This window comes from Lutjanus erythropterus, chromosome 21 (assembly GCF_056507025.1).
Source record: "Lutjanus erythropterus isolate fLutEry1 chromosome 21, fLutEry1.hap2, whole genome shotgun sequence".
Taxonomy (NCBI): Eukaryota; Metazoa; Chordata; class Actinopteri; order Lutjaniformes; family Lutjanidae; genus Lutjanus; species Lutjanus erythropterus.
Genome location: NC_139337.1, coordinates 11,585,387 through 11,606,638, shown reverse-complemented (window position 1 = coordinate 11,606,638; position 21,252 = coordinate 11,585,387). Strand labels below are relative to the sequence as shown.

Sequence of the window (21,252 nt, the reverse complement as noted above, 5' to 3'; positions counted from 1 at the left end):
GAATAACGCCGTCACATAAAGATACTTAAGATCAATGCACGGCTGCAAACGTGCCAACTGCATACATGCAAGAAAACATACTGTTTGTATGCTGGCTGCTCCATGGTCCTGTTCTTGGTCACACACAGTTTTCTTCTTTCTTTAACTTTTTCTTGCTGCTCAAACAAATACAACAAACAAAAGGAGCTTTACAGAGTCTTGAAGTGTGATTAAATATACATACACATGTTAATTTGACATTTCTCCATTACTGACAGGCGGCCATGTAAGTCAGCCAATATGTCTATCATACCAATAATCATCTATATCAGTATCATCTGTTGTCCCATATGCAATGATTTTTAAACTTTTTTAAAATCAGACAGACATTTTAGGTTTATAGTGAGCATTTAATGTACAATGTGTTTGATCCCTTTTCTTAATTAGGGTTTAATATATAGATATTTTTGTATTTGTGTTTTTCATGTATAGGTATTTATAATTAAAATATATACTGGACAGAGTATACTGTGCTCTGATGTGATTTTGGACTATAAAATTTATTGTTAAACTGTTAACATAACCAGCCTCCATTACAGAAATTGTCACAAATGTTTGATAACCACATTTAAGGGATCATTGCAATATTGGTCAATATGTCAATGTCAGAATTTTTTCATTCTCTAATACTGTTATTGGCATCAGGCCGAAAAATCCAGTATTGGTAGACTCAATTTTCCATATTTGAACCACAACAGAATAAAGGTAAAACTTTCCACTGTATTTCTCTCTGACAAGCTGTAGCCCCTTCAGACTCCCTGCCCCTCCTTCTTCCTTGTGGATCTGGGAACGCAGCAGCTTCACTTTAAGGAAGTCAGGCAGGGCAAAAACACAAGCTGTCAGACAATTAAACCAGTTTTAAACAATCCCACAGTTTCGGCAGAATAATTTGGAAGAGGGAAGGACACTGTACGGTGAAATTATGACCCAAAATGTCTGTTGTAAACATCTATCACAGTTTACGGGCCGACTTTACGGTTCAACTGTGACCCACCAGTTGTAGCTGTGCCTGCATGTGGTTTTCCTGAACAATGGTGATTGCCAACATTAGGATGTGCCAACAGCTGGTTTCAACCTTCATATAAAGTGGTTTAATATGACTGAACCGTTGGCTTATTTATAACTTGTCTCGTTGTCTGATCAGTTGTGTTTTTTTCTCCATCAAACTCTTATGCTACTTGTTGTAACGATATGTTCTCTTTGGTACAAATGTTGATCCATAGAACTACAAAAGTAAAAAGTTTTATAAGGGCAGAATTATTCTTTATTTGTATTAAGATACCCATGTGGGGACCTGAGCTCTTCACTCTTTGTACAGTGCAACATCCAGGTTAGGCGGGCACATCAATGAGCTTAGCTTTTAGACCGTGAGTCACTGTGTCTGATGCCTCAGGACTTGCCTCATATTGATCACAGCTTCTAGTTCAGTGGACAAACACAGACACAAAGCCAGAGCAGGCCGGCTATCACATTTCCATATCCACTCTAACATGATGGTGCCTATTGATTGCGCTCATCCCACTGGCTGCTAATAAATACCTTGTTGCTTCAGCCGATGCAGTTTTTCCCTGAGCTTGCATCTCTCACATATGGATCCCCAGCGCGGCGTAAATCCCCCATTTGCTCTAAGTACTGTAGGACCACCTGCCATTAGTTTCTAATAAAGATTAAATATATAATGTATAAAGATTTAGAATCTTGGATAATGGTGTCGCAGTGAATAGATGGATAATGATAATAGATGGCTTTAAGAAGAGCAGAGCCATCAGCTAGGGCAGGGAGAAAATCAGGAAATAAATAGCTGCTGTAATTGTGTGTCCAGTGTGTGTGTGTATCGTTCCTGGCAGTATTTGCAGTGTACAACCCAGGGACAGCAGGCTGTCTGGCAGGCCTCCATTTGTTTAATTATTTTCCTTTTTTCCCCCACTTGACAGGTCTTCAGTCATTCAGAGTGTTGTGACATTTTGTAGCAGCAGCAGCATTCAGCCAGACAGCAGAGTGAATGACATTATACTGAGCTGCTCATCTCGCTGTCCGCTCTGCGAGCCTCTCTGCTGAGGCAGCGAAGTCGATTAGGCTACTTAGTGTAGGTTACCTCAGATATAATGATCACCGCATTGTTTTATTAGTTTATTGGACAGTAAACCAAAAACAAGTTGGAATTTAATGACAATATTGTCATTTGATGATTCCCTTGATATGTTAGCCATGCAAGCAACTGAAATGTCTCAGCAGCTATTTAATGGATTGCTGTAAAACTTTGTACAGACATTGATGGTTTCCAGAAGATAAATCCTACAGACTTTGTTGATCCCCAGACCTTTCCTGTAGCACCACTATGAGGTTGGCATTTGTGGTCCTCAGTGATATGTCTCGACAACTAGATGAATTGCCATGAAATTTAGTTCAGATATTCATGCCCTCTGTGATTCCCTAAGATAACAAGCATGGTATTATGGATTATTATACTGAGGGCTGACACCTTTTGGTCAGTTGGTCAGTTGGTTGATTTGTTGGTCTTTATGTTCTTGTCTGACCACATTCTCATGAGGAGACAAGCACTTCTTTATCCTTTATTTTTAGAGGGTTGGGCATATGCACACTCAGAGGACAGAAGAGCTGAGTGGATAAAAAGTTTATTTTTGATGACGTGTGTGTGGATTTTAGTCTGTTGGACTGCTTTATCAACGTGGGCCGATCAAAGCTCAATGATAGATTAATGTCTGTGACCTAACTTCAAGCTTGAAAGCTTTAAGTTTTGCGATGTTTTATGTTGTTTTAGCATTTACTTTGTAAGGTATCCTGTTGAATTTGATGTTAGCATGTTGCTAATGTGGCTACTCCCACAGGCTGGGGTCATATTGGGCTGCTGTAATATTGAGGGACAGTTAAGAGAAACTAATTATACCTGCTTCACATCAGCCTCTTAGTATCATCACTGTTCTGATGTCAGCATTTAGCTCAAAGAATTGTATTGTATACATATGGTGCAAAGTCTGCTGGCATAGTAAATCTTTGGGCTGCCCCCTAAAAGAAAGACAACTCATCTCAAGTCAAGGTCTTTTAGCTGTTTTTTTCCGAGGTTTCAACCACATCTCACTGTCAGGTCACATGATGACACCTGAGCTCCATTCGCCGATGAAGACAATTTTGAGTTAAAACCTTTGAGTTGAGATTATTTTGTAACACATTTTCTGAGCTTTTCTTGTGCCACTAGACCTTGATTATTGGAGCTTTGATTGCCATCTTCTTACAGGGGGCAGCATGGGGACAGAAAATCAGGTCATTTTTTGTGGTGGAAAATGGTAAACATCAGACATGATGAGCATAGATAAGGCAGTGACTAGAGTAGGAAAAGAATGGACGGGAAACAGTCATTTCTCTCTCTATATCCACCTACTGAAACAATGCTAGAATGGTTGGAAAAAGGAAATGGAACTGGAAAAAGGAGACTAAGAGGGAGAGAGGGATGGCTGATTCAAAAAGAAACATAAATAGACGAAATCAGAAAGAAAAACAGCATGAAAGTGCAGACAAAGCAGGTTCTTTGCCGGAGTCCCGTCTTCCTTCAGAAAACAAGCCGCAAGTTCCGCTGAGCTCACGCATCAAGGGCTCCTGTCCCTCTGGCCATTACCCACAAGCACCGGGGCTGGACACCCGTCCCATCCTGTCCCAGTGAGACGCATCGTCTGACGCGGTCGGGGTGGAGAGGCAGGTGCTGTGTCCCAGCAGGATGACGGGGGGGTGGGGGGACAATGTATGCAATTCCTGTCTGGCACACAGTCAGGCTCTCACGGGAACAAGGCACAGGAAGTCTCTGTGTGTCTGTGTCAGTATGTGGCTGTGTGTGTGTGTTTGTGTGTGCGTGTGTGTGTGTGTGTGTCTGCGTGTGCACATGCTACTACTGGGACTCTGCCCCCCACCTCCCTGAAAGTGAAAATCTGGTGAGGCAGCAGGCATAGGGGGAAAAAAACCCAATGCACTTGGAAGTGATATAAGGTCAGCAGTATTGTATATGCACACACACACACACACACACCATAAATGCATTTCAGCAGGTCTGTTGTAAAAGTCAAGTGACCCATTTGAGCCACATTAAACTTGAGCAACACCTCAACCTGCATAAAACAGATTCACTCAAACTCCCACAGACTCACTTATTCGGAGTCAAAACATTCATTAAAAATAAATCTGCTCAGCTGCCAGAAAAAACGAGCCCATGTAAGTCCAGCAGGTTGAATTCCAAGATGTTACTCAGTTGTGAAGTTCATAAAATCTCTGCTGCTGTTAAGTCACATAAAAGGAAAAGTTTGGATTATTTGATGTGGGGTTGTATGAGGCACTTAACAATACTCAGTGTATTACGTCAGTACACCCCCAGTTAGGAGAAACCAAGAGAAGTGCCAACACACGGAAACTAGAGTCTTTATGAATATTTATGACTGCTGTTATCAAGTGTCAATCGGTCAGTTATGTCATCTTTAATGCAAAGTTGACATTGTTTGAAATGTCTGTTAAGACCACTTGACATTAATCATGCCAGTATTGTCTTTGTCATGACAACTTGACATAACCAAAGTTAATAAAACTGTTTAGCTTCATGTCTTGACATTAAATTATATTGCCTTATTGTCATGTTTTTGTCTCTGGTGGTTGTGAGACTTCAAACCAATCAAATCCCATGGATGAAATCAGTTGTTTAACCTCGGAGAACACAGGACTTTCTGGTCTGCTGCAGCCTCAACCTGTTAGTTTGTTTGGGTTATTTTGTTACTTCAGTGAATATGAACTATCCTTTTAAAACAATGAAGTCACACAATAACACAAACAATCTAATCTAGGCAGCAGTAGACCAGCAACTCCCATGTTCTGCACAGTAAAATCACTGATTTCGCCTTTGGAGTTTGGTTGGTTTGGAGAGAGTGATATTTGGCTTGTATAACAGTGTTTACCCATCAGAATAGATGACGGCAAAGCAGTACAAATATTCTAAATATAACATACACTTTTCATACATTGTCACATATATTTTTTTAGGTGGACTGTTTTTAAGTGGCTAAAATACCTTTTGTTGCTGACCTGTCCATAGCAGTACATTGCTTAGCTTCCGTACTTGTTCTCCTCTCTGCATCTCCTGGCACTTGGTGTGTACCAGCTGGCATCTACTGTAACTAATACACCAACCTCATACATATCATACAACCCCACATCACATAATCTGAACTAAAAGGCAGGCCCATGTGGTAGTGAGACCAGTGGGACTTCATTACACAGGATGTCTTCTGTATGTCAGACTGTCAAGTGAAGCTAGAGGGTGATGAGCGCAGTGTTCAGGGTGTTTGTTTCAGCTGCAGTTGGTGGAATAGGCTGATGTAGACGAGTGTATTGTTAGATTTACAGTTTGGTATGTAGGGTGGGAACTGTTCCTGGGTTCAAATCCACCAGCTGGCTGGCTTGTTTCTGTGTGGAGTCAACATTTTTTCTCATGTCTGTGGTTTTCCATTGGGATCTGCGGTCTCCTCCCAAACACATGCAGGTCAGGTGAATTGGACACTTTAATTTGCCCGTAGGTGTTAGTCCCATGATGATAGTCTGGAGACCTGTCCGGGTTGTACCCTGCCTCTCGCCTGATGTGTGCTGTGCAGCAGACACCAGCCCAAGGACATCTGTGCACCAGGGAAAATGAGTGTAGAAAATAGATTGATCAAATGGATAGTATAGTGTGTTGTATGTTGACTGAAACAACAAAAGTACATAATTTGCCTCTTACCTGTAGCACTATTTACTCATCTTGACTGTTTTGATGTGAGTTTTGGAGATATCAACCATGAGATGTCTGCCTTTTCTCAAATATAACGGAACTAGATGGTACTCAGCTTGTGGTGCTCAAAGCACCAAAGAAACATTTTTGAAAAACTCAGCAGCAATGTCTCTTTCCAGAAATCATGACCCACTTACTCCAGATAAGCCACAGAAACTTGTGAGCAGTTTCACGTAGGAACTATTTTCTTTCTGCTGAACTACACCCACTGGCTGTACCATCACGCATAAGGAAGCGTGCATCTACTCATGGATGAGAAGCTTGTGCTTGTGACAGCCATAGACGTATATATAATGGAACCGCGGCTGGGCATTGCCATTCATGGCATTGCAGCAGGAAAAAAATCCCCTGCGGCCCAAAAAGCAATTTCACCATACGCCACCATTATACAAGTGAAATCTGGAAAACTGTTGACAGGACGCCTCGAACTGCAAACAAGGTAATTTACGACTCTTAGAAATTTGTGATCCATGGAGCTTTTATATTTGAAAAACTTTCCTCAAGCAGAGAAAAGCAAGCCAGGAAACTTTTTTTGGATATGCGCCAGGTGAGCAATTCTCATTGAACTGTACTGGCACCATTGTTGCATCAGCACTGACATCTTCCTCAGATGAGCTGTAACCTTTCATCCATGAGTAGATGCACACTTCAATCTGTGATACACTTGGCAGGCATTGTTTGGTAGAAATAAAGTAGTTCCTATGTGAAACTGCTCACAGCAAGGTCTGTGGATTTTCTTGAGTAACTGGGTCATGATTTCTGCTGTTGCATTTTTCAATTTTTTTGTTACTTTGAGCACCACAAAACAACAAACAAATATGTATTTTTGATTTTGGGGTTAACCGTCCCTTCAATTTTATGGTGCATATTTTTGTGTTACATTTAAATCCGTTGGAAGATATGAGCTGCGGTCCACGACACACAGCTCTTTTGCAGCTCTGCAGGTGCACAGATCAAACTTTTGGTTACACCACAGTCTCTGCTTTCCCAGTCTAAACAAATGAGCTGCAGCAAAGCCAAGACCGAGTCAGAAATGATCATCTGCGGTGCTGTGGGCTAAATGGAAGCCAAAGCGTAGGTGCAGGGCGGAGGAAGTGTACAGTAGTGGGTGGAAGTAGGTGTAATCGCTGAGTGTGCGAGCAGGTGGAGGCTCTGTTAAGGCTCCTGGAGGTGTTGTGGGCCTGATTCAAGAAAACAAGACTTTCTTTACCGCAAGAGATTTAAAGCATATCTGGTGCCACTGTTTCAACTCAGCGCAGGTTCTTTATAATCCCCACAAGAAATTAAACTGTGAATTTGTTCAGCAAGAATGTGACAAATTAGCAGTCATAATCTTTTCATGATATGGAAATGATATCATACCATGAAAAATGCATGATGGGTACTACTGTGTTACAACTCCCAGCTAACATGTCTGACTACATCTGAACAGAATGAGTTGAAATCCAATCTGTGTTGCCACCAGTGCAGAAATCTATTTTATTCAAATCATTTATCACCTTAATTTACTGTTACATTTCAAGTTACATGTTTTAGTTACTTTACATTAATAAAAGTTCACATCTCTGCTTTTTCACTTTGCAATGCGCAGAGATAAAAAGCTTTCCAACCTTTTCTTTCCATATGATGTCTGGTTGAACTTGCATGACAAAAGGCCTTTAATTCTCTGGTTTGGATGTGTTTATGTCTCTTGTTTGTTTTGGAATAAACAGAAAAAATAATTCCACAGTTGGTGGTTACCATGAGATTACAGTCACCAACACTGAACAGGCAAAAAAAATAAAGATAAACCACCACCTCCAGAAACAACAACCTGCACATTAAGAAATTCCCCAAAAAAGACACTGATTTTATTTTTCCACTGAGGTGATCCCTGGAAAGTGCCTTACAGTAAATCACCAAAAATGAATAAGACGAGAAAGGGAACTCACAGATGACCATTTTGGTCTCTGTCTCCTTTTCACGTTTGATGCTGGTGTCTGCAAGCAGTCTGAGAGGTTGGAGAAACCCAACACACATTATGTGTAGTGGATTGATTGGGTGAAATATCCAGGGGATGTGCATAAGGCTGCGTTGACACTGTCATAACCATGCCATGCCATGCCACTCAGCCTAATCTTTTGTGCACACATTCATGACTGTATGCTGAAGGACTTCGGTGATTCACAGTTTTTGACAAACTGTTTTATGCCTCCACACTGGCGACAATTGTAGCCAGAGGCATTATGTTTTTACATCATCTCATGCTGTTGAACTTAGTACCTAAAGAATGCTCTGAGGGAAATTCTTCAAACTTTGCACAAAGGACCACTTGGACTTAAAGATGAACTGATTAGATTTTGGTCATCAAAGGTCAAAGTTCATTTTGACCCCATATCATGAATGTTTTCCGTGAACTCAAGTAAGGTGTTACATTGTGGGCTTGTCAGAAAGACGTCATTAAGTGTTATAACAATATTACTTGTTGCTAAAATAGGCTAACTGCTCTCTGCTGTTGACTGTAGCAGCTGTTAGCTTGTTAGCTTGGTTAGATGACTTGGCCCTGGGGTGCCAGGAGCCAAAACCAGCGAGAAAACCACCTCAATACTGTTGTTTTGGAGGTCAAGCCATATTCACTGGGATTTCCCAGTCTGGGCTGACTCAGCTAGTATAAAAATTAAATTTGTTTTTGTACAATACTTCACAAAAGCCCATTAAATGTTCAGTGTAGAAATAATGACAATATAAGTCAAAGAAAAGAATAATGGCACTGGATTGTTTGTTCAAACGCATGTCCACCTGCTGTGCACAGGCCTCAGAAGTTGCACCATGACAACAGTATTATAAGCAAAACAGCATTTTATCACTCTGAAAACACCAATTGAAAGCAGAATTTATATCCTTAAGCTGAGGTCAACTTCCCTTTGTTATTCCTACATGGCCCTTTATCTTGAGGACATTATTTTCATATAAAAGGCACCACTTCTCATTACTTTACTCCATATGCACTCAATGTTGTATTCTAAAAAAAATGTCCTGTATTTCTCACATAAAACACTCGCACACACACACACACACACACACACGAGACAGATTGCATTTGGCATCCGTAGCCTAGATATGAAGATAGTCGGTGCTGCAGCTCTTATCCAGAGGAAGTGAAGCTCGACAGGGGAGGCAGCCGGAGGCCAGAATGCAGCCAGGGCTCGAAGAGGAGAGGAAAAGGGAGGATGTTATCAGTGTCTCCATCTGTGGAGGGTGGCACAAGACAAGATGAGAGACACACCTTTCATTAACCTTCACCTTCCTCCTCTTGTTCTTGTGTGTGTGTGCGTGTGTTTATGTGGTCAGATGGTAGATAAAATGCTGGCAGGGCAGTGTGTGGAAAGTTACAGAGGGTGAGACCGTGTTTTTAAGTTTTTCCATAAGTTACATTTTGATAATTAATCACATATACATAAGTTAATTCGAAACTGCATTTAAAGGTGCTGTATGCAATATCTATTTCTTCTTCACAGTAGACCACCAGCATCTCAAACCACAACAAATACATGCTTCGTATCTCAAAAGAATTGGGGAAAAAGTGTGATCTGGACACACGCAGTCACAAAACTCAGATCAAACTGTGAAACTAAGCAGTGCTGATCAATTATGGAATTTCTCTCTTAATATGTTTTCAGGAACATATTTTAGTGTACTGTTTAGCTGTAATACGAGATATATTGTGACCTGGCAGCTGCAATTTTGGCTGTAGTTTCCAACAGAGACTCTCGAAACTCTGATCAAACTGACACAAACTCTAGTTGCATCTAGGGAGCCTGAATATTGGATATTACACCATCAAGAAAAAATTATTGAAGTCCCACTTAAAACCAGTTTTAAAAACAAAAGCTGTGAAACGTCAAATAATCAGTGTGGATGCGTAGTCAGACTGGAAACATGTCCTAATGAAAGGATGAGGTTTTGCTGTAAGCTTTGTGATGTAGTGACTGTGACTGTATGATAGAGGAGAAAAGAGAAATGGACACCATGTTCAAAGGTTGTGTTACAGTCATTCCAATGAAAGCTGTTCACAGACTGTACGCCCATAAAGTCTTTCAGGTTTCCTCAGGCAACAATGTTTTGTGCTCGAACGTAGAGGCAGTCTGTGCAGGGTGACTTCCTGACTGAATTTTTATTGGACCTTGTAGATCAGATGTTGTTAAAACAAAGAGTCATGTCAGAGTGTTTGCGGCTCTCAGAAAAATGTCTGAAAAGTCTTCTGGGGCCCACTGACCTGCAGTTGCTACTCTGGCCAGTGTGCCTAAATATCCTCACAGCACAGCTCCCAACACTGACAGCGCCACCTTAGAGCACGACACAGGTGAAGTTCCAGTTAGCCATGACAGTGGGCCAGCGTGTACAATGCAGGATCCTGGAGCAAGCTTTACTAAATGAGGAAAGAATGGCTTTTCCATGCATTGACCTTCAAAGGCTGTGGCTAATTTTGTTAATGACTAAATGTATATGAAGGTAAAAGGTCCATTGCTTTGCTTCTCATTTGAAGAGCAGGATTATATCATAGTGGTGCAGCACAGCTACTCAGTCCCTCCAGCATTTTGTGGGCCTTTTTTGGGATTGTTGTGGCATAAAATGCCTGATTTCATTGCAGCGATGCTTTTAGGCATTTTTTTGTATTGAAATTGTAGGACCAAGAGGAAAATGTAAAAGAAAGTTTCGATTTATTTTGTATAATTCATTAAAAATCAAAGGCAACTTGTTCCAGGGAGAACAAAACTGCACTGTTGTAACTAACCTTATCAAAAAAGCTCAGAATTACAAAAAATCTAAAAAATCTACTTTATGTGTAAATGAAGAAGTGCACTTGGGGGATATTCCACAAAGAAATCAAATGTTCTTGGAGCTCAAACTCAAAAATTGCACAAAATTATAAAACAAGAGTGCCCAGGGTGTTGATAAATGTCAGTTACAAAAAGCCTTGGCTTTATTTTTACATATTTTGGGGTCTAAAGGTCTAATACAAAAACTTTTGGAATTGGTGCAGTAGAATTCCTCCTCCGACAGCTGTGAAATGGACTACAATGCAGTCCTTTGAGGGCAGCTGCACCCATGACATCTGTCCAATGAAAGTGCTTATTTGACAGGGTTGGCCTGTTATTGTAAGTGTCTGACAACATCATGGAAAGGATTCCTACAGATAGACCGTGTTGTTAAAGAGTAAGATTTTGCTTAACCAGAAATAACTATAAGATCAAAGCCACTAGTCTCCATTGACAAAAACAGTAATTGTACCTCATGAGGGTTGCTGGTCTACCATCGCCTCGATCAGTTTGTTTCCCAGTTTGTAACTCTGGTATTTTAAAGGCAAGGTTTGGATTTTACACAGATATCCTCTTACTGTATACTCCAGTAAAATCTGCCCGCTCAAATTTGTGTTTTTTAAGTAAACTCAAACCAGAAGTTCAGTATTTAAGTTTTCCTCAGTGGATGAATCCACTGATCATTGCAATTCTACTGAAATGATTTGATTTTGGTCCAAATTTTCAGGTTATAAACACTAGCGTGACTGTGACTGTAACAAACTGAAATGAAAATCTCTACAGATGTGTTTAGTGAAGCAGATCTTTACTGCTAAACCTTTTTCTGAATTAATCTATTATCTATGATATAGCTGACTTAAAAAAAAAAAAAAAAAAGGCCACAGATTTAACATTCTCTTTTAAGATCTTTCACAAGTTTATGTCAGTAGATACACTATCTTTCCAAAGTGTTTTTCTATGCTTTTGATTCTAGTTACTGTAACTTGGTTTAATGCTCCAGATCTCCGTACTGCCTCTGTAATATATTACAGAGAGCAAACAGAGAATATAAATCTGTTTTCCATCTCTATCCTCCAGCTGTCTGCTGCTGTAATGTCCACTTCCCCACACGGATCATTAAAGTTTCATCTCATCGTATCTGCCTCAGTCAGTGTAACTAATTCAGGGAGTGTTGACCCAGACAGTAATATTTTTCAGCAACAGTTGACCTTTGTCAGGCTCAAAGTGCGATGATGAGCAGACCTGTAGCTTAACGCCAGCTGACAGCCTTGTCATGTAGGATTTGATTGGTGCCACGGGGTGTGTCAGACACCGACATAAAAAAGAGAAAAAGGAAATTGGGCTGTTAACATTCATGAGAAATGATCACCATGTCAAAGGGAGAGCATCCACTTGTCATCTTGCAGACAGCAAAGATCTATTTGACTGGCCATCGCTCTTCCATTCAGCCCTGTGATGATGAGTGGATCTGTCCATTCATTCATTCTTTTTCTTTCTTTCTTTCTTCTTTCTTCTTTCTTCTTCTCTTCACTCCTTTCCTTGCTTCCATTCCATCCCTTCCTTTGCCATTCCTTTCCTTTCCTTCTTTCCCCTTGCCCACCCTCCCTTTCTCCACCATATACCTCTCTGGCCTCTGCTTCCATCCTTCTTTCCTTCCTTGCGTCCTTCTTCTTTTTCTTCTAATCCTCCCTTCCTCCCTGCTTCAATTTTTTTCTTTTTTTTTCCTTCACTTGCTCCTTCCCTTTTGCTTTCTTCCCCTCCCTTTAGTCTTCCTCCCTCTTGTCCTCCCTCCCATCCATCTCTCCCCTTTTCTTTCGTTTCCTTCTGTCCTCCCTTTTTCTTTCCTTTCCCCCTTCGTCTTTGTTTTGTCTTCTTTTCGTTTCCTTTCCTTTCCTTTCGCCAAATGTTCAATATTTTGTATTTTAGGCTTGTCTACCTTGCAAAGTGGTAGATCAATCCAAAAGCATCCTCATTTGCCTTTGTCAACTTTTATCAGCCAGCAGCCTGCAGTGTGATCTGGATCAGGCCACAATGCACATATGAGCAGTATAAAGAGACAAAGAAAAAAAAATAAAGTTGACATGCTGTAGATATGAATAACTGCAGCCACAGGAGATGTTTAGCATCACGCAGCAGATCTGGAGTCCTGAAGTGAAATGCTAAGTGTTAGCGTATCCCTGCTTATCAGCCACCTGTCCATCCAGCCCCTCGTGCTCAGTGGGCAGCCCAAAGCACCTGAGCTGCTGGCGGATCCTCCGCAGCCCGAAGCCCCACTGTTGTGACTGTGGGAAACATGTGACTGTAAGCTTTAATGGGCAGTCTAAATCACAGGCCTGTCACTTTGTGCCTTCATTCAGATTAATGTGCACACCGAGCGGCCAGGCATTAAGCCCCACAGGCCCTCTCAATGACACACCTCAGTGCTCTGTGGCTCTCTGCTGCGCACCTGCCGCACTAAAATACACACTGAAAACCCACACACACTGAGGCTTGTCATGCTCACTGAGAAGCACATGCTCAAAACACAAACACACACACACACACACACACACACACACACACACACACACACACACACACACACTCTAACACACATCTTCAGTAAAAGCCAATAAACCAGCACTCTGCAACCTTGGGAAGAGATGAAATGGAAAGAGTGAAACAATGGGAATGTCAGGGAATCAAATGTGTCTGACTGTGGAGTTCTCCAATAAAAACACAACCATGGCCTCGCTTCTTACCTCATCTCACCCTCCTCAAGCTGTTACTTAGCAGCCGAAACACACTTTAACTGGGTTGCACCAATTAATTGAAGATTAGTTCTAATCAGAGTTTAGCAAAACTAAGTTTAAAATGAGTAAACACAGATTTAAAATGTATGGTCTAATGAATATGGAGATGCTGGGTTTCACAAATAAAAATATACAAATAAATAAACATAACGGGGCAGTCAGGGTGTAGTGAGTATAAAAAGAGGGAAAACTTTCAGCTAAATATGGCAAAATATGGCATTGTTTGCTAGCTAGCTATGAAGTTAACATGTTGCATTTATAGCTATCTAAAAAGTATGTCATTGCTTGTTAGCTGTATAAAATGTTAACAAAATGTTACACACACTAGCTGAAAAGTTAGTTAGCCTACTCATGATGGCTTAGCAGAGGAGCTGTAGACCTATTTCTCTTCCTTTGAGAAAAATTTGTAGGCCAAATCGTAGTCTCCTAACTTTATTTGAGGAATTTTGCTTGATCAATGTCTAAAAATCAGCCATTTTGAAAGTTGAATCTTCTCAAGTGTAAGTTTAAAGTTAATACTGAATCACACTTTAAATTGGAGTTTAGAAGTTTGGTGCAACATTATTTAAAGTTAAGCCGTGATTCAGTCGGGATTAAAACTTTATCCCTTTGCAGCCCAGCTTTTAAGATATTAGACCAAACCTTCATGATTAATATTTTTGTTTTCCGTTCAACTATCCAGGAATTTTAAGTGATTTTTGACATGAGACAAAAAATATGAAGCTCTCCAAGAATACAAAGAAATTCATTCACTAATTTGTAATCATAAAACACGAATGGACACTTTTACGATATAAAGAACATATCAACAACATCTGATTAATGATCAGTGGTTAAAAACAAATGTTTTTAATGTTAAAGAAGCATTAAAGTGGAAATTTTGTTACTCTGTTGAGCCTGTTCAATTCATCATCACTCACTTAAAAATCTTTCTTCAAACCAAGACTTTGACACCCTGAGTATAAACAGCCACAGTCACTGGCCAAAAAAATGCCTCAGAATCAGATGTTAAGTATTAATTCTCTTGGATTAGTGGCTCTTTTTATTTTCTTGGGACAAGTTCTGTAGTGGCACCAGATGTTGCTGACTTTAAAATGCTCATAAGTCACACTGGTGTCTACTCTTTTTCACTTTCTTGGAGCTCAGAGTAATTGCCAGCAACATCTGGCTAATTCTAATGAATATAGTTTCGTCTTGTATTGGAGAGGAGAGGAGGGAAGCGATAAGAAGGGATGCTCTGCCCCCATTTGGTAGCAGACAGAAATGCAGGACTCGACATCCAGGACTGAGACCTCACATGGCACCAACACTCAGCCCTTTTTAACTTTTCAGATATTCTCTTTGAAGTAAACTTTAGTACTATTCCCAAGCTACACTAAACACTGACATATTTTGATTTAAATTTGTGTGATCAAACACTTCGCACATTGGCAGATTATACAGTAAAGACAGCAGAGTATTTCCCCAAAAGCACACCACCAGAGTAGAATTAGAGACTTTTTCTTGAAGCTATGGTACATTAAGACATACAGACTGTGAAGTGACTTAAAGGTATCATGTGCCATATTGTGCAGAAATATATGGTACTTCCTTATCAAATATAAGGCGTAAACCACTGCAACTACAAACTTGTGGTGGACAAGCATGCATTTTTAAGAGGGTTATGTGGTAAATGGCGATATAGCATCATGTAATAGAGAAGAACTTGGTATCTAGCTTGAGCAGTGAGGGCCAATCGTGGCTAAAAAGATTAACACTTACACCTATGAAAGCCAAACTTTCTCAGCAGGAAAGCAAAATATCAAAAATACCACAAAATACCAGAATGCTTAGCAACAGCATTGCCAAAACACCCCCTACAAGGATTTCAAGGATTATTACTTTAATTCTCGTGGACCTGCTTGGAGGTTTACGGTTTAATACGTGTCCAGCGGCGTTGAAAAAGGTGAATATAGTGTATTATGTTTAACAGCTTACAACTCAGCTCCATCCTCATTCCAAATATATCTCTTGGTTAGAAAAGTCCCGTTATTTTGAGTCCAGCCAGATTTCAGAAGCTGCTTGGACAGGTCAGTGTCATGGGTTTTGTCCTTCACTGTTGATCTTGAAATGACTGTATTATACTGTAATTACCACACAGATATGTGTGTGATGCATATTTAAATAGAAGATTTTTACTTTGCCTGTAGTCTACAGTGGTTTTAATTTTCATATATTTACATTTCAACACTTCAAAGCTGGTCTAATTGATGTTTTTATTTAAAAAAAGAAAAAAAAATCAAATGGCTACATATAATATGACCCTGCCTTTCCACTCTGATCTATGAAGCATTTTAGTTGTTTAGTTGTTTTGGTTTTGCAGCTTCAGCAGTGTTTTCAGCAGCAGGCAAATCAGTTTTTTAAAGCCCCTTTAAATTATCTTTCATAAAACTGCAATTACAGTTTTTTGGAGGCCGCAGAAATAATTTGTGATAACACTGTCATATCCTCACTTTTTAACTTGATATGGTAAAGTGCCTATTTAGACATCCTTCAAACCCAAAACAAATATAAGCATTCACTTGGAGTGATGTTTCTGGTCACCTGGCGAATGTAAGTCTAATATTCAGTCTTCTTTTTGCTCTGTTTTTGGTCTCCTCCAACTCCTGACAGAAATATCTGTTTCTTTAGCAGCTAAATGCTCCTGTTTGCTCACCAGCTGGTCGCTAACAGTTTTAAGAGTGTACATTGGTTTTTAGAACTTTTTTTCTGAAAACAGCTGCTTGCTGCTACTGAAAATGACACTGTGATAGCGAAGAGAGTGAATCTAAACAGTAGAGTTGTGGGCTAAACAATGAGCTGAATCTTGCTGCAAAGCTCAATAAAGACAAACGGCACTGCAGATGTGGGTGATATCATCACTATATGTGACCCCTGTTACATTGTCACACTGTCACTGGAAACTTTGTTATAAAAAAAAAAATTAGCCATTATAGCCGCTTTAAATATTTTCCTACAATAAATGTCCATGACTTAAGGCGTGCCAGCTGCCCAGCAGCAGGCAGGAGAGCCCTTCAGAGGGTCATCAGTACTGAAGGAGATCATCGGATGCTCACTGCCTTCTTTGGATGGTTTATTCAGCTCTCACTGCCTCAGTAGAGCATCCAACATGCTGAAAGACCATCTGTTTGACCCGCTGTCCTCTGGTAGACACTTCAGGTCTGTCAAATTGTGGACAAACAGACTCAAACGCTGCTTCTACCCAAGAGCCATATGAGGACTGAACACTGACTCTGACTGTCTGAGATCTGTGTGACTCTCAGCACTGCAGTTCTCACTGTTATAGTTACAGAACAGACGTCTACAATTGCACCTTTGTATTCTCTTGTACAAATTTATTCCCAACCACTCTACTCGTACAGGGCCACCGCAATTCAACAAATGTGCAATATCTCAGCTTTCCTGCTGTTTTTATAGATTACAGCAAATACATGCATTTTATTTCTAATGTCTGTTTACACATGAATGGTTTGACAGGATTGCTAGTTAGTTTCTTTGTACTATGTATGTCTGTTTACTTCCTGTCAGTGCTATAACGTTATCTTCGCCTATAAACTTAATGATTTTTTTTTTTATCCTCAGGTTAACTTTTCACAGTTATCTTGGTACATACTGTTCAGAGTATTTACTTTCTTGATAGTCATCACAGTGTTTTAGATAACCGGTAGCAACATTAGCAACCTAGCTAGCATTGTCATCTCCCTTCAGACTCGACAGAAACAAAATAAAACTCATCAAAATTGTCTTGGTTCGTCTGTCTGCTGTTCCAGAAATCACCGCCTCTGTTTGGTTGGTCAAAATAAGGCTAGATGTGAAACTATCACTGGGGCAAGAGGTAGTTCAGACATCAAAGAAGCAGCACAGAGAAACAAGAGCACAACCAGAATATTTTCACATCCAATGCAGTGAATTAGAGTTAATAGAGTATTTTAACTTTTGAAACATAAATACAGAAACCCATCATGTGAAATGACCTAAACTTAGACTACAATACAACCTTATATTGTATTCATGTAGGACCTTGTTGTTCATTGTAGGAAGCTACGTTTTCTGCATTCAAAACTCACTCACAGCTTAAGAGTAAAGTGTTATGAAATGTGTTATAAAATACTTAAAACAAACTATAAACCTATAGAGCTCAGCAGTGATCTTCTGGGGGCTTGGGATAAGTAGATCCTACACAGTCTGTATATTTGCCTTTTTCCATTTTCCAGTCTTGTTCTGTTCCAAATCAAATGCTTTATGGTCACAATTCATCTTGTAGTTGGTTGGCTTGGTTTCAGGCTTAAAACCATTTCACTATGTTAAATTCAAGTGCTGTCTGGGCCTGGAGGGCTTTCTCCTGCTCTGTATTCCTTCAGTGTTGCATTATTTGTTAGCTGGCTAATCAGCTTTTTAAAAAGTTATATTGTTTGCTAGCAAGCTAAAAAAAAAAAAAAAAAAGTAGCTAGCCAGGTTAGCCTACTCATGATGGCTCAGTAGAGAATCATTTTACTCAGTCCACCTCAAAATGGCAGCCATTTAAATAGGCAGTTTAAAGTTTTGGTACAACAAAGTTTAATCTAGGTTTAGAGCTAGACTGAGGTTTTTAATTTTAATTTTAAGCTAGTTTTAATGTTTTGTGCAGCATAATTGAAAGTTAAACCATGATTTAATCAGGTTTAAAAAATAATTCTAGTTGGTACAATCCAGCTAAAATATAAGAATTTACTGATACATAGAGTGAATTAAATTAAATTTCATTTTTGGAACTGGAGCCGTCCCCATTTCTGTGTATATGAGGCACCGCCGGCTCGATCATGACCTGTTTAATCTTTCAGGCAAACTAAAGCTAATGTTTCAGTCAAAAATAAATATACATTCAAACTCATGAGTCGAAGCGCCTTTTCTTTAAGTATTCTGGACCTTGTTTAGGCCCATTGATTTCAAGAACTATTTCCTTTTCAGTAAACTGAAATAGTCCTTCAAACAGCCCTTTTCTTGGAACAAATCACTGCCATTTTCCCTCCTGCTTCTCCTCGCTGAACGGAGGCTCCTCACATAGTAACAGCAGTGCTTGATTTTTATGACATTGTTAAAGTGGTAATCATTTGTGGCATTTGCCACTATGATTACTCTATGAACTGGCCTCCCTTGGTTAGGCCTTCTTATAATTTCTGGACCCCTGGTTGAGAGCAGCTCTGTATTACACCAATTAGAGCGGTGAGTCATATGTCACTGGCCACCGGAGAATTCAGCCTCCTCCACTTTGTGCTATAAATTTACCTTGAGCTGTTCCCCTGTCAGGGTCTATTGTTGTTGTGCTGCTGAGTGGCAGGTGAAACTGATTTGTTGCCTAGATGCTGGGGTCAGGGCCGTGTGGTGAAGGTTTGTGAGGAGGTGAAAGATCAGGGTTCGATCTGATATTATATTGCAATTGCAGTCATTTGTCTAATTTTAAACAGTTTTTTTCTGTTTTGCATGACTCATGTATCATCTCTGGATGACAAAACAAGTACACTGAAGGATTTTCTTCGCTTTCCCCTGAGTGCACAGTGCGTAAACAACTCTTTGCTCTTTTTTTAATATGTATCGAGCTCTTTTGCAGCAGTGTCAGGGGCTGGACTCAGCCCCCAAGGCTTAATTAGATTAATGGAAGAGATGGAGAGGATCTAATGACCTATCTCTCTGCATCACTGGACAGCGGAAAGATGGAGAGGCTCGAAAAAGTGCATCGGCACTCGCCTGCCTGCTTCCTCCTCCACTCATCCCCTCCTCTTCTCTCTTCTGGCCCAGACAAGTCAATGGTCCTTGAGAACGCTCTGAGATACATTACACGAAGCCCACGGCTGAGTCAAGCCCCGTCTGCATCACTGTGGCATTTCGTTGGTCGTTCCCCAGTGTGACAAGAGGAATGGAACAGCAGAATATGGGCCGAGTGGGTGGGCGATAGTGGTGTAATTTTATTCTTAACGACAAGCGAGCGTATGAGTGTCTTGCTGAGATAAGGGCTAAATGAAAACAGGGAAATATGCAAAGATAATGAAAATGACAATGGAGAGAGATTTATGAGCAAAAAGAGCCAAGCTTATAGTTTCCCCCTATGTGTATCATGCTGATTATGTAGTCAGCTTAATGAATTCATGATACTGTGATTTACTCATAGGAGCTAGAAGGCAACTACAAAGATAAAACATATATGAAAACTTAAGATTTTGTTCAGCAAAGACTTAAATCGCCAGGTGTGTAAGATTTAGGGGGATTTATTGTCAGAAGATATAATATTCATAAGTAAGTTTTCATTAGTGTATAATCACCTGAAAATAAGAATCGTTATGTTTTTGTTACCATAGAATGAACAATTTAAAATGAACAATTTACAACAGAACCTCTTCCATGCTGCACCAACAGTAGCCCAGAACAGACAAACAAACACTGCCTCTTGATATGGCCTTTCACATTTTTCGCAAGTTTCGTGGCCTCTGTGGGCTCTCCTGCTTGCTTGGAAGGGGAGTATGATGCAAATTGTTTACAGTCTGCAAGCTCACCACTAGATACCACCAACTCCTGAACTTTGGCCCTTTAAAGCTACTGGGCAGAGTCTTTTTTTACTGGTGTCACTATAGAGCAACATCTTGATGTTGATCTTGGTTTTTACCTTTTGCGGCCAGGTAGTAGACCGACATGTATGTGCACAAGTACACAGGTCTTGCTGGTTTCACACAGTGGGGAACCTCATCAACTGAGGTGTTTTACCATAAAATCCCACTGCTCCTAAGGGAAGATGAGTCTTTCCAACACTCTTACAATTGATCAGTAGTGGAAAAATCAGCCACAGAAAGAAAATAAACATGCCTGTCCTAACAGATCTCTTCTTTGCTAGTTACGAGGTAAGAAACTCTAAGAGCTCTGTGATTGATGGTCCCGCCATAATTCAAATTAAATTTATAGAAGGCCTTGCTAATGAACCTTAATGAAGCTATATTTATTTAACTATATTTAACATAAAAACTTATGTTTTAATGAAAAACATGAAATATAAGAAAACTCTTCAGAAACCTTTTTCAAAAATACATTTTTGAAAACTTATTTTTGCTGTTTAATTTCACTATAACTGACCAATCTGCTGTTTTGACACCAAGTGCAGAATTTTACAGCACATAATGCATGACAAAAAGCAACAAAAAGCAGTTTTCATGTTCAGTTTTCTTCAGTTGAGCTGGATAGATTGTGCTCTCACACACTGTTTTTCATAATTCTCAGACCAGTACCACTCAACTGTACCATGACAACTACTGCTTATTTCAGCAAAGCATATTCTTTAGGCCTAAAGCCAAAGTGTGGAGTTCAAAACATGGTAAAACTGGTGATTCAGCAACCACAACTGCTGGATGTTGAAGTCAGAGCTGAAATCCCATAAGATGCAGTTCATCTGATGGCCAGTAGATGCTGACTCCAAGAAAGCAACAGCTGCACTGAAGTAAAAAAACAAACAAACCCATAAACCTTTACACTTCTACTCCACTACATCTCATATATTGAACTGCTTACTATACTACATGTATCTGATAACTTAAGTTACTAGTTACTTTGCAGATTTAGATTAATTATACAGAATATACTCAACAAAGAAAATAAATGTTATTCTGAAATAGAACATTCTGCATCTAAAGTACTTTTTAATATTTTAATGTTACAAGTAATGCATTTTAATTATTCCTTGGAAAAGTACATAGTATTAAATACACTGTGGTATCAGTACTTTTAAACAAGTAAAAGATCT

General features: G+C 39.8%; 1 protein-coding gene across 1 annotated transcript in view; it reads left to right on the top strand.

Annotated features, from left to right (window-relative positions):
- Nucleotides 1-21,252, top strand: part of LOC146307344 (cyclic nucleotide-gated channel beta-3-like) — a 139,576-nt gene that overhangs the window by 103,646 nt on the left and 14,678 nt on the right. The gene's annotated exons all lie outside the window — the stretch shown is intronic.